Source organism: Cyclopterus lumpus, chromosome 15, assembly GCF_009769545.1.
Source record: "Cyclopterus lumpus isolate fCycLum1 chromosome 15, fCycLum1.pri, whole genome shotgun sequence".
In the NCBI taxonomy this organism is placed as follows: Eukaryota; Metazoa; Chordata; class Actinopteri; order Perciformes; family Cyclopteridae; genus Cyclopterus; species Cyclopterus lumpus.
In genome coordinates this window covers 15,360,808-15,373,557 of record NC_046980.1, presented here as the reverse complement: position 1 = coordinate 15,373,557, position 12,750 = coordinate 15,360,808, and positions in this window count along the sequence as shown.

The window sequence follows — 12,750 nt, the reverse complement described above, 5'->3', positions numbered from 1 at the left end:
GTGTTTTTCAAATACATTCTATATTACATCCATATATAATGCTACTCATGATATTAGTCAAAATAACTCAAATACCTCTTACTCCCTTCTATCATCTTCATCGGATTTGTCTTAGTAGCGACCTGCAAGTCTTTAAACTTAAAAAACAATCCTGCATGCATCAATAATGAATATAAAAGCTAAATATAAGCGACAGTAAGGTCCTTGCTTCGACAGAAGAGAGCACTGTTTCAATGCACTTTACTAAGATACAGGCCAGTTAATAGCACAACTACCTCACATAATGTATCATACTGTATGTGCTATCCAGTTTTCATAGTCGGAACTACATTTCCCTACTTAAAGATGATTAATTACTTTCCCTTCATTCTTTGGTGGCATCCCTGACAGTTTTGCCAATCGAGCAGATTCTTCTAGTAACTAATGTGTTTGTGCTGCCTGAACCAGTATGAATAAAAAAATATTTGATTCGGTTTATTTTCTGCTGTAGAGGGTATGAATAACCCATTATGTGAGGGCCAACACATATCATCTTTGGGGAACATTTGTTGGAGCCCATACTGAGCCACAGTGATTTACACATATTGTAAAATAAACAGATCAGTATGCTCTTGTTTATTGTTGATGTGATGATTTGTGACGAAGTCCCTGGACTCTAATGTGTTCTATTAATTTCTTATTGATGCATATCTAAATACAAAATACAAAGTCTGGATGCTTGCTGTTCATTAAGGTTGAATCATAGTATCCTTGGGTATTAAAATGACAACTATAACAGACAGAAGTTGATAGAAAATAGCTATGTGGGTGTAAGTCATGGTTCAAATATGTGGTATTTCCTTCCTTTGTGATCTGGCAGAATGCAAATACCTGAAATAAACATTTCTGAATCCGACTTTGCTGACTGGTGGAGAAAGAATCCAAGGCATGCCATTTTGGGTGTTAAAACCATTAAAATAAAGACTAAGCAAGATGTGATTTGCATTTTTCCACCATTCCGACTGTAATGCATGCGACTCAGCAGGGCTTTTGATCTATGATGGGTGCTTGGAACACTGAGTGTGAACGATGGGTGGTTAATGCCGGAGTGATGGAGCTCTCCCATACCACGCGGCAGTCACCCTGAGGCAAAAGGCAGAAAGGATGATATGTAGTCAAAGCAGGGGAATCTTCTGTTGGATGTCTGCTATGGTTGTTTTGTTTTAGACAGCAACTTAGGTTCATTATTTTCTGCAAAGATACAGAGACCATGTTGGACAGCAAGTTTGAGGGGGCGGGGGGCACCCATTACATTCACTTGGGAGTATGGCTCAACGCATATGAACAACTGGAGAGTAACATGCACCTCAAATCACTGCTGACCACACAATGAGTCTTCAGAGACCAGATCAATAGAAAGAGAGCTACAACTCCCCTGTGAAGTTTATTGCTGCCCAATTAAAAACGTAGTGGAGGAGAACCTGAAAACCAAGCAAATGTTATCAAGCTTGTTTTTTTTCCAACCAGCGGTCAGTGCTATCAAAAGCTGATACAACATGTGTTAAAGTGTAGAGGCATATGGCCCCAAACTCTGCCTCATGCACTATCTCTTGGAATTTCAACTTTACACATAATTGTCTCTCTTTGGGAGGCTCCCTCCTGACAGAACGGGCCAAACTGATTAAATATTGAGGCACTTCCTGAATTGGCGTTGCTTGTTACTGCTCTTTCTGACCTAATTCCTCTCCAAAATCCTCTCCACAATGCAGATCGGATTTTGGCTGCACTTCTTTTCCCTGCCTAAAGGATGGTCATCCGAGGTAGCCTCTCATTCGCTCTCTCCTCTTCATTTTTCCTTCCTTAAAATTGTGAGGTCTAAAATTATAGTAAGGCACTGTCTTCTTCTACGAAGGGTCAAGCTGGCAATCAAGGGCTTACTTGTGGTAAAATCCCGACTACAATTTGATTGACTCCAATTGGTATCCATGCTACCAACGACCAATTGACTTACTCAAAGTGTCCTTAAAAACAGTCTCACAGAGGGTCTCTATCTAAGTGACTAACGGGAGTTTAAGATCCTTGCCCATGTTCTTTTAAACAGTTTGATGATGTCCATGTAGTTTATTCAAGAAGATTTTACCACAGCAAACTAGCTGACTGCCACTGTTCAGGCAGACATATATATTTCCATCCTTCCACATGCATGGAACGGCAGTTTATTGAGTTGGGCAATAAATTTGCCTAACAACTAACAATCTGACTGCGGGGCCAGATTTAGCATACTGTGTGTGTATGCAAAAGGTTCAATACACAAAGAAGTAAATGTAGCAGTTTTCAGTCAAAAATGCTATTGATCTTTACACTGTATGTTCAAAGTTGGCCCAGCATTACTTAGTAATCCCTTTTTTGTTGTTTAAAATTGTGTCAGTCTTGTGCCGAGATTGATGTAACAACTGTTTTGGAAACTGATTGATGATGATTAAGCGTCTTGCGCTCCGACCAGCCTTTGCCCCTTTCCCACCCCCCATGGTGATGTCATCTGGTTGTTTTGTGCTGTGCCTCCTGTCACAGAGAAGTATTGCCAGACGGCCTCAGAAACAGCTCCATGTGCTTTGTCACTGGCACTGGGGAAAGCATCGCACAACCATCATCTCTCATTCATGTCCCGTCCAAAACAGCAGGACGTGATGATTTGCCGACCTTTTCATGTAGCCTCTTATTGTGCATTAGGTTAGCAGTTAGCTCATTGACTTGATGATTGGTGTGATGATCAAAGTCAGCACAAAAACAAATTCAAAATGTCATTTGAAGTTGACTGAAAATAACTTGTTGTCTGTTGTGGTCGTGGAACATGTTGAATATCTGGTGTGAAACCATGATCTCCATTTCGTATCTTCTGAACGTTGCTGCACACTGTTGCAGTGGTTTAATGTAGGGTGGATCCACTAGATGGAGCTACCCCTGCTTTGCAACGCACTCACCTTACTCAGCGAAGGATGAGGCATGTGGTCAATTGGCAGATTTCCACATCTGACATTTAGAATAAATGTAGGAATAGCACAGGTGATACTAATAACAATAACATTAGGGATGGGTCTGTCCCAGTAACACAGTGGGACAGTGAGCCAACACGCTCAATACCAGGATTGTAATCTGCTTCCTTCTGTGGCAAGTTAAAAATGTCCTCCGGGAAAAAAGCCATTACCAAAGTCTTGAAATCTGATCACAGTGGTTAAAACAATCACAATTGCACTCTTCAGTCTATTTCCCTTTATATAACCAGATAAAAGTCAGTTTCAACAAAATCCTGACCTGCTGCACTTGATGATTTTAGACTACACACATGCTGTTTCTGCAGATCATGCTGGACTGAGAACAACGGTCGGCTTGTCTCATCTGACAGCTCGTTACTTGCCCCTGTTGGACTTCTGCGCATGTCAATGGATTCCCAGAATTACTTTAACGAATACAATATTATGCCTCTTAAATTGGAAAAAAAGACAGGTAGGATCCAAATTATAAACCAGAACCGGCCTTTACTGTAATGGCTCAGTAAAACCAAGCATGAACAATGCAGTCAGTCGAAAACAAGCAGTCATGTCCAAAGGGGCATCAGCGGGAAGTCAGTTTGTGGAGGACTACTGTGGCTAAAGGGCAGGTAGGAGGGAGCAGAACACACTATAAGGACTAATGCTGGCAAGGGAAGGAGTGCCATGAGAGGTAAAAGCAAGACTTTTGAAAGAAGAAATAACACATTCCTCCTTTTATAGGTGACACGTTAAATTCTTCACCAGTAAAATGCATCATTGCTCAATCTAATACACTTACTTTTAGAATGATACCGTAATTGTCACTTTCGACACTGTTTAGCAAATGTTGCACTCTCTCCCTTTTAATGATAACAAAATATGGTCATGATGGTCTTTTTTTCCCAGGCATTTGCCATATGAGTGATGAATTCACTGACAACAGATTGACTAGGATGTTCAATTACATTAGGTCAAATAAACGCATGCTTTTAGTGTACTGACATTATTTTCCCATACCACTACTACTACTTTGAAGGAGTAAAAGCTGTATTTTTTTTAAACAGTTCAATTTATATTTTTCATGAAACGTAACTGCACCAACATAAATCAGAATCTAATTTTCTGCCAGCGCAGGTTGCTTATAAATCGTGAACAAAAACATTTGTGGGACCTTTGAATAGTGTGATAAACATGCCAACCTTTGAAAGTCTCACTCTCAAGGTAAGTTATGTTTTCCCCCCATAACATCCCACACATTGACTTCACCCCATGAGTTATGTCTAAGATGGGATTCAGCATAGAGAACAGGCAGCTGTATAACAAGCCAGAACCTCTCGTGTGGTCACTAGGCCCAAACATCTAACGTTAAGCTGTTAAATTGCAGTCTTCCACAGAGACATTTCAAGGGATTTCCCACAGTTGGAAATTCATATAGAACTACACACTGCATCATCGAGGGAGTAATTGCTTTTTCATCTTCTGTCTATCTTAACTTTCTTTCTAATTGTTTTGGGAAGAAGGAAAAGATGAGTATTGCTCTTTGGAGGTGTTGCCTCCACTGCTGCAAGTAGTTTTTGCTTTCACTGACGAATAAATAACAAAAAAGAAAATTGAACACCGAAGTTTAAAAATGAGGGATGATGAAAGGTGCACTGGTAAATGTTTGGGCTTCTGTGTGACTCCGCCTGGGGACTGGTTGGATTTGTGTTTGCCTGATGAGAGAGTCCCCTCTGTTGAGGGGAGGAGGGTACACCTGGATGAACATGTTTTATGTAACAAGAATATCTTTCCAGAAGGCAGCGCTGCTCCCGGTGTTATTATCTCTCGAGCAGTTGGATTTCCATCAGTCTGTGTGGTTGGAGCCATTGGCATTTCCAGATGGCATGAACACCCTGGTGGATAAAACAGAATATCCATCTCAGTCCTATCGCATCTATAAAGCCTAGGGGTGCTTACTTCTAGTTACTTTTGCTTGAAAGGGCAGAAATACTGAAAAGTAAATAATTATAATTCATATAATATGTTGTGTTTGTACTGTACATTGGACTGTAGCGACCATTGAGGAGGCACCGCTGTGTATGGATATCAGACCGGAGGGAGCAGCGTTGCATAATAACCGGTGAGCTGAAACTCTGTGAATCCCATCAAGTGAGTTCCAATTAGCCGCTATACGGATATGACTATGTGTCTAATTAGATACACTTTTATGTTTTTGGAATACTACAAGGCATCTGGCAGCACAGATAGAGGCTCGCCTGTTGCTGACAATGATCAGACAAACATCACTCTGGTCGTTTAAAATGTCTCCAGTGTGTCATTACTGCGGCCACCATTGTCACGGTGCAACTGAGAATAGCGTTTGATAAATCCAAGAGAGAGAGAGAGAGAGAAAGGGGGGGGGGGGGGGGGGGGGGGGTCTAGTCTCACAATGCGCATGCAGGGGAAGCTTCTTTTGGGTAATGGCAGGAGGGGTTATCTGTCTGTCCCTTCATCACCATGCTAGTGGTAATAAAATGCTGCTTTGTGGCAGAGAATAAAAGCAACCCCCCCCCCCCCCCCCCCCCCCCCCCCCTTGGAGGGGGGGCTGAAACAGAGAAGCCATTAGAGAAGAAAGAGGCAGTAATCTGATCATGTCGGATAGGCACAGATGCGGCATCAGTTGAACGTGCCATTATGTCAACCTTCTGCCTCGGAGCAAACATACATTTCCTGTTCGTTCTGTGTTTACAACAGATGACATCTGTGCATTTCGTGTCGTATTCTGGTGTCTGCATCATTACGATAATGTCTTAACTCACCTGACTGCAGGAGAGCACATGGTTAGGCTCGCAAAGTGAATTACACGCCAGAAAAAGACAACGTCATTAATAGCTGTTAGTCCATTTTAGTCCATGTTTAGCTTATCTAAATTGGTTCCAGTATTGCTCTCAATCCATATCTGACAATATCATTTATAGGTTTAGGTTTTGGAACTCCACCACTCCTCAACACTTTCTGATACATTTTCCTAGTATTTAAAAAAAGAAAAGAAAAAGAAGTCAGTGTATTTGACTGAAAATAACCAAAACGTAATTTTAAAGATTGAATAAACAGTGGTGTGACTTTTTTTCTTCTTTCTTGTCCTTGTTTTTTTTTACCATGACTTTCTTCTCCACTTTAATCAAGGTTATAGCTTTGTTCAAACAATTTCCGGATTCATGAATAAGGTTTTTGTGCTCTCCAGGCTTTAAAAAAAGAAAATAGTGCAAGGTGCATGCAACCAAGATAAACGTTCCCATACCATAGGGGAACATGAGAGGAAGTGTTCCTAGTTTGTTGTTCCATTGTTTCCCTTTGCAAATAAAATAAAAATGATTCATCTTCTTCTTACTTTTAGCTTTTTTTAAATTATCTTTTGTTAATGTATTTTTCTATGATATGTACTGTACTAACGCAACTACATTACATTACATTACATGTCATTTAGCTGACGCTTTTATCCAAAGCGACTTACAATAAGTGCATTAAACCATGGGTCCAAGAATCAAGCGAGTACAATTTCTTCAATAAAGTTAAACTACAAAGTGCTATCAGTAAGAGCCATTTAAGTGCTAGCAAAGTGCTACTACGGCGCTACCTTCCCTGTTCAAGGTATAGTCAAAAAAATATGTTTAAAAAAAAAAAATATGTGTTTTTAGTTTGCGATGGAAGGTGTAGAGACTTTCTGCTGTCCTGATGTCAATGGGGAGCTCGTTCCACCAATGAGGAGCCAGTACAGCAAACAGTCGTGACTTCATCGAGTTTTTAGCTCGTAGTGACGGAACTACAAGCCGATTGGCAGAAGCCGAGCGAAGTGAACGAAGTGGGGTGTACGGTTTGACCATGTCCTGGATGTAGACCGGACCCGATCAGCACGGTACGCAAGTACCAATGTTTTGAAGCGGATGCGGGCGGCCACCGGTAACCAGTGAAGGTCGCGGAGGAGCAGAGTAGTGTGGGTAAATTTCGGGAGTTTGAAGACCAGTCGAGCAGCTGCATTCTGGATGAGCTGCAGCGGTCGAATGGCATTAGCAGGTAGACCTGCCAGGAGGGAGTTACAGTAGTCTATCCGTGACCAGAGCCTGGATCAGAACCTGTGCCGCCTTCTGAGTGAGAAGAGGTCGTATTCTCCTGATGTTGTACAGCATGTACCTACAGGAGCGTGTTGTTGTGGTAATGTTGGCAGTCAGGGAGAGTTGACTGTCGAGTGTCACACCGAGGTTCCTGGCAGTCGGAGTCGGAGCCAACACTGAGTTGTTAAAGTTAATAGTCAGGTCGTGGGTGGGAGAGCCTTTTCCTGGAAGGAAGAGAAGTTCAGTCTTGTCCGGGTTAATTTTCAGGTGGTGTGCGGACATCCACTGAGAGATGTCAGTCAGACAGGCAGAGATTCGAGATACCTGTGTTTCAGATTGGGGAAACGAGAGGATCAATTGGGTGTCGTCAGCGTAGCTATGGTAGGAGAAGCCATGCGAGCGAATGACAGAGCCGAGAGAGTTGATGTACAGAGAGAAGAGAAGAGGACCAAGGACTGAGCCCTGAGGGACCCCAGTAGTTAGAGGACAAGGCTCAGACACAGATCCTCTCCAGGATACCCGGTAAGTGCGGTCGGTGAGGTAGGATGAGAAGAGTGAGAGTGCGGTGCCTGAGATACCCAGGTCCTGGAGGGAGGAAATAAGGATCTGGGGTTTCACTGTGTCAAAGGCAGCGGAAAGGTCTAGAAGGATAAGAACCGATGAGAGAGAGGCTGCTCTAGCAGTATGAAGCTGCTCAGAGACAGCAAGGAGGGCAGTCTCTGTTGAGTGGCCTGCCTTGAATCCAGGCTGGTGGGGGTCTAGAAGGTTGTTACTGTGGATATAGGAGGAGACTTGGTTAAAGATAGCTCACTCGAGAGTTTTGGAAAGGAAGGGGAGGAGAGAGGTCTGTAGTTATTGACTTCAGACGGGTCGAGAGTGGGTTTCTTCAGGAGAGGGTTGACTCTTGCCTCCTCCAGAGAGTTAGGGAAACTGCAGGTTGAGAGGGAGGTGTTAATAAGATGGGTGAGAAAGGGAAGAAGGTCGGGAGCAAAAGACTGGAGAATGTGAGATGGGATGGGGTCAAGGGGGCAGGTGGTTGGGCGAGCTTTTTGGGGTTAGACAAAGAGGATTCGATTCTGGATTGGTAGAACAGACTTTTGGCTGCAGAGATAGAGGCAGAGAAGGAGGAGAGAAGAGAGTGATAGGCGAGCAGGTCGTCGGCGTGTTTGGATTTTCGCCATTTCCTTTCCGATGCTCGCATGGTGGCTCTCTCAGGGTTGTGGGAGGGTTGTCAGTTCCAAAGAGTGGGAGAGAGTAAGAGATGAAGAAGTAGTCAGAGACATGAAGTGGAGTTACAGTGAGGTCAGATGTAGAGCAGTTTCTGGTGAAAATATAGTCAAAGTGGTTGCCAGCTTTGTGAGTAGGAGGGGAAGGACTGAGAGAGAGAGCAAAGGAAGACAGTAAGAGTAGCAGGTCTGATGACTTCTCTGTCTGGATGTTAAAGTCACCCAGAAGGATGAGCGGGGGGGCATTTTCTGGGAAGTTTGATAGGAGGACGTCTAGTTCTTCCAAGAAGTCTCCCAAGGAACCAGGTGGACGGTAGAGAACAACAATGGTTAGTTGAACCGGATGAGTAACCGTCACTGCATGAAATTCAAAAGACAGTGGGGTGAATAATGGAAGCGGGTAGAGAGAAAAACTCCATTTGGGTGAGATGAGTAGACCTGTGCCCCCACCCCGACCAGAGGGTCTGGGTGTGTGGCTGAAGGAGAAGGCAGAGGAGAGAGCAGCAGGGGTTGATGTGTTGTCTGGTGTGATCCAAGTCTCAGTGAGAGCCAGGAAGTCCAGTGATTGCTTGACAGCGAAGCCAGAGATGAAGTCCGCCTTGCGGTTAGCTGACTGGCAGTTCCAGAGGCCCCCTGTGACGAGGTGCTGGGTCTGTGTGGAGCGGGTGGGATAAATAAGAGAGTGGGGATTTTGATGCATGTGTGAACGAGTCCGCGGTCTGTAGTATCTATGAGTAGATGTGCACACAGGTTTCGGAAAGAAAACACATTATCACAGGGAAATGTTTATACTCAGCCGCCCTCAGCCACCACCGAAGACTCCCACGAAAGACTTCTAGGTCTTTATCCTCCAAGTCTTCATACGAGGAGTCTTCCCTGACGCTTCAGCCGATGCTACAAGCCAACTATACACATTACTATCAACATTACTATTCACCAGTCACGGTGAACACAGAGAAGGATGAGGATATAAAAGCTGTCCAGAGCAGTATTAATGTGCTTAACATTTAATTTCATATGACCATTGAAGTACTATTTCAGCAGCAGCAAATGAACATCATGCCATTACATATAGCGACATGATGGTGGTGTTTATTTCCTGTCTCACTGGTATAAACTGCAGATGGAAACATTCATTTTGCTATGCGTGGGCGTGAGATATTCACACATCACTAAGCCATGACCTATAGGAGGCTGGATCCATAACATAAACACACAATGTAATAGAAGCATCCTACTGTCTGAAAGAGAGGCTTCCAAACCTTTTTCTATAAACAGCACTGTGGGCCTGCACACGCTTTCACAATCTGCTGACTAAGAGGCCTGCTACGAATGCCGCACACCTTATCTAATCACTTTAATGCTCTGCGACAAGACTTTTCCTCCTCTTAGTCCCTCTTCCACAACAATTCAACATGCTGATAACTCCCCAACGCCTCCAGACACCTGCTCAACATCCAGTACGGGAAGTTTCTGAGCTGCTGGGCTCACTATGAGTGCTTTTGTGAAATGCCAAAATATTCATAAAAAACACAGTTAGTGTACAAGCTGCTTTTATTTGGCGTGTAAGCATAATTTAGGCATTATTTATGAACATTTTCCTTCGGGGATTAAGACAGCTTTACGTGTCTGTTTTATCCATTCGGTTTTTCCCCCTTGACGACCAACATGTCTCCAGTGTAATATAAACAAGTCGCAGAATGATTTTTCATATGTAGGCATGTGACACGATGTATGTGTATCATGCTGCAACGCTATGATGGCCGCACATCTAAATGAAAGAGTTGGAGGAAATTGGTCAACCAGTGAGATAGAGTCTGTAGAGAGAGGGGAACCTAGAGGCAGCTGTCACCATGATGAATGAATTGAAGGGCGAGTCAGATTTCCTTCACTGTGCAGTTCAATGGGCCAAAACGTGATTCAGGTTTGAAGGAGCTCTAAGAGGAACAGGAATGTATATTATCCTTGGATCAATTGATGAGTCTCTTTGTCTTCTTTTGTGGGCGGGGCATCGTCATCTTGTATAACTCTGGGGTAGTCTTGGCTGTTATTGCTGTATCTATAACTCATATTCTTTAGATGGGTTTCGAGAACTGACATTGGTGGGTAAATAAACATACCGTGAAGATGCGGTGTGGGAATCTTCTGAGATACTGGATTCATCCCAGAGCTCTGGGTTTACTTGAAGAAAACTACTCGACCGTGACATTAGCTGCTTCAAGGGATCTGCAGCAACCAGGGATGCAGCCTGTTGGGATGGAAGCTGTCCAATCAGCCTACAAGCAGTAATTCACCGATCCTTGCTACCCTGCTGTTGCTTTTTGCAGGTTTGGCTTCTGTATTCTGTGTGCTTTAAAGAATAAAGACAATCGGAAAATAAGATAAAATAAGACACATGTCCCATGGTGCTGGCTGCCATTCACTTGTTATAATTAGTTTGACTTAAGACATAAACACACAAGGCAAACACAATGATTCATGTGTTGAATATTAAAAGTTGAGAGCATTACAGCACGATACTGCAGCTGACAGTGGTTACTAACATGAGCATGCTTCAGTGAGATAAGCATCCCAAAGCAGGCTTAACCACTTTCAGGCACTCTGCATTGCATATTAGCTTTCCATTCTGAAGTGGTGTTCGATAAGAAGAGTATGACAATATAGGAACTGGCAATGTGTTGGCTGAAATATCCCTGGGACACTTAAAAGTCTGCTTCTCCCTGTAGCATTTGGCTTGTCGGAAAGTTATGATGTTGTAGTTTTTAAGTCTGGCTGCCCTTGAGAGCTGCAAGCTGTTGAAAAGGTTTGTGGCTTTGAAAGGTATAAGTGCAGCAAACTACAACCACCTGGAGCTCTTACCGTGGGCCTCCTCCAGGTTCTGTCAGGACTGTTCTCACCAAGAGAAATACGCTCGACACAAGAGGATCCGCTCTAAAGGCTGCAATTTAGAGGACAAACCTAAAGTGTGTCTCACTCTGCAGGATGAGTTAAATCAATGTGTATCGATAAAAGGTACCGACTACAAGAAGAAAAGTACAAACAGAACACCAGGATTTGTATTGTGATGTAATTTATCTTAAGACGGCAACACTTGGATGAGTCACAACCAAAACAGACATTTTCAGGAAAAAAAAACTGTGGGTTATTAAGATAAGAAATTGTTGGACATATTGTTGGACAAGGTTAAGCTTGATCACTCACTCAGGTGGATGTGTGTCAAAATGAAATGCAGATTCCACAACTGAATAGACCGCCTTCAACCTACTTCCCCCACAAATAATATACCTTCCAGGATTTTTTAGAACTTTGTTCATGGACTGTAAATCTAATTGGATTCTTGATGGAAAATCCTCCTCAGCGGTAAGAGTGGGGAAATTATTTTCATTTTCATTTAAAGCAAATGCACACACAAACCAAATCACACGCGCACAAGAAAGTGGATTAAAGTTGGGGGCCAGACGTAGAGATCGACGCGCATGTTTGTCAGTGCTCGTGTCAGAGTTTATTTCAAAAGAAAACCTCTGATTCATAATGGTAGAGTAAAGCTACATGCAGCTTAGATTTGTACGTGTAGCTTTGACTTATACACATTATATTTTGTTATAAAGATACATTCAAACTTGTAATTAACAGAGAAAGTTGTCCTTTTTAAGATGAAGAACCACAGCATTTCAGCATGCATAGTCAAACCAACACTTTGGACAGAATATACCTTCTTGGCTTGTTTTCCTTGCTTTACGTTCTACTTATTTGTCTTTATTTTGAATTATTCATTTGAAACAAAATGAGTATGGGAACAAATCTAACTGTACTGACCTTTGACACAGTGTGCAGCTGTTGCATTTAAGTGGTGGGGATTTAGTCAATCGCTCAAGACTCTTTAACGACAAAAAGGTTTCTGGAGGGATCCTCTGAATTCTCAGAGGACTGTGTTGGCTTAATTGGTCTTGTCAGGCCTGATCTAAATCAATACCCTCACTCCTTGCAACGCTGTCGTGTCTACTTTTTCACCTCTCACGTCAACATAAGGTACAAGAACTTGTGGGATGCTTCAGGTCACATTTACCAATTATAATGCTGTGTGCAGAGTATTTTTTTAAATGACAAAAGGATTGATTTTACCATGTGTTCTCAATCATCGGGATCAGCCCTCGCTCTGCAGGGTGAGAGGAAATCCCTCATTCGCTTCCCTGGCCGTTTCATTTCTCACTGTAAGTGGATGTGTGTCCTCCCTTGTCTCCTCATCTTTATTCCCTGCAGAAGGCCTCGCCGCTGCACTCAGAAGGATTGTCTCCCCTCTATCATGACCGCACGTCCTCTGTTTCTATTGTAATCAGCCCGTTAAGGTGTGCCTAGCTGAAGTGCCGAGCTGGAGTGCTTTCTCCATTTAACACTCACTGCAACATAACTGCTGCACCGGTATGT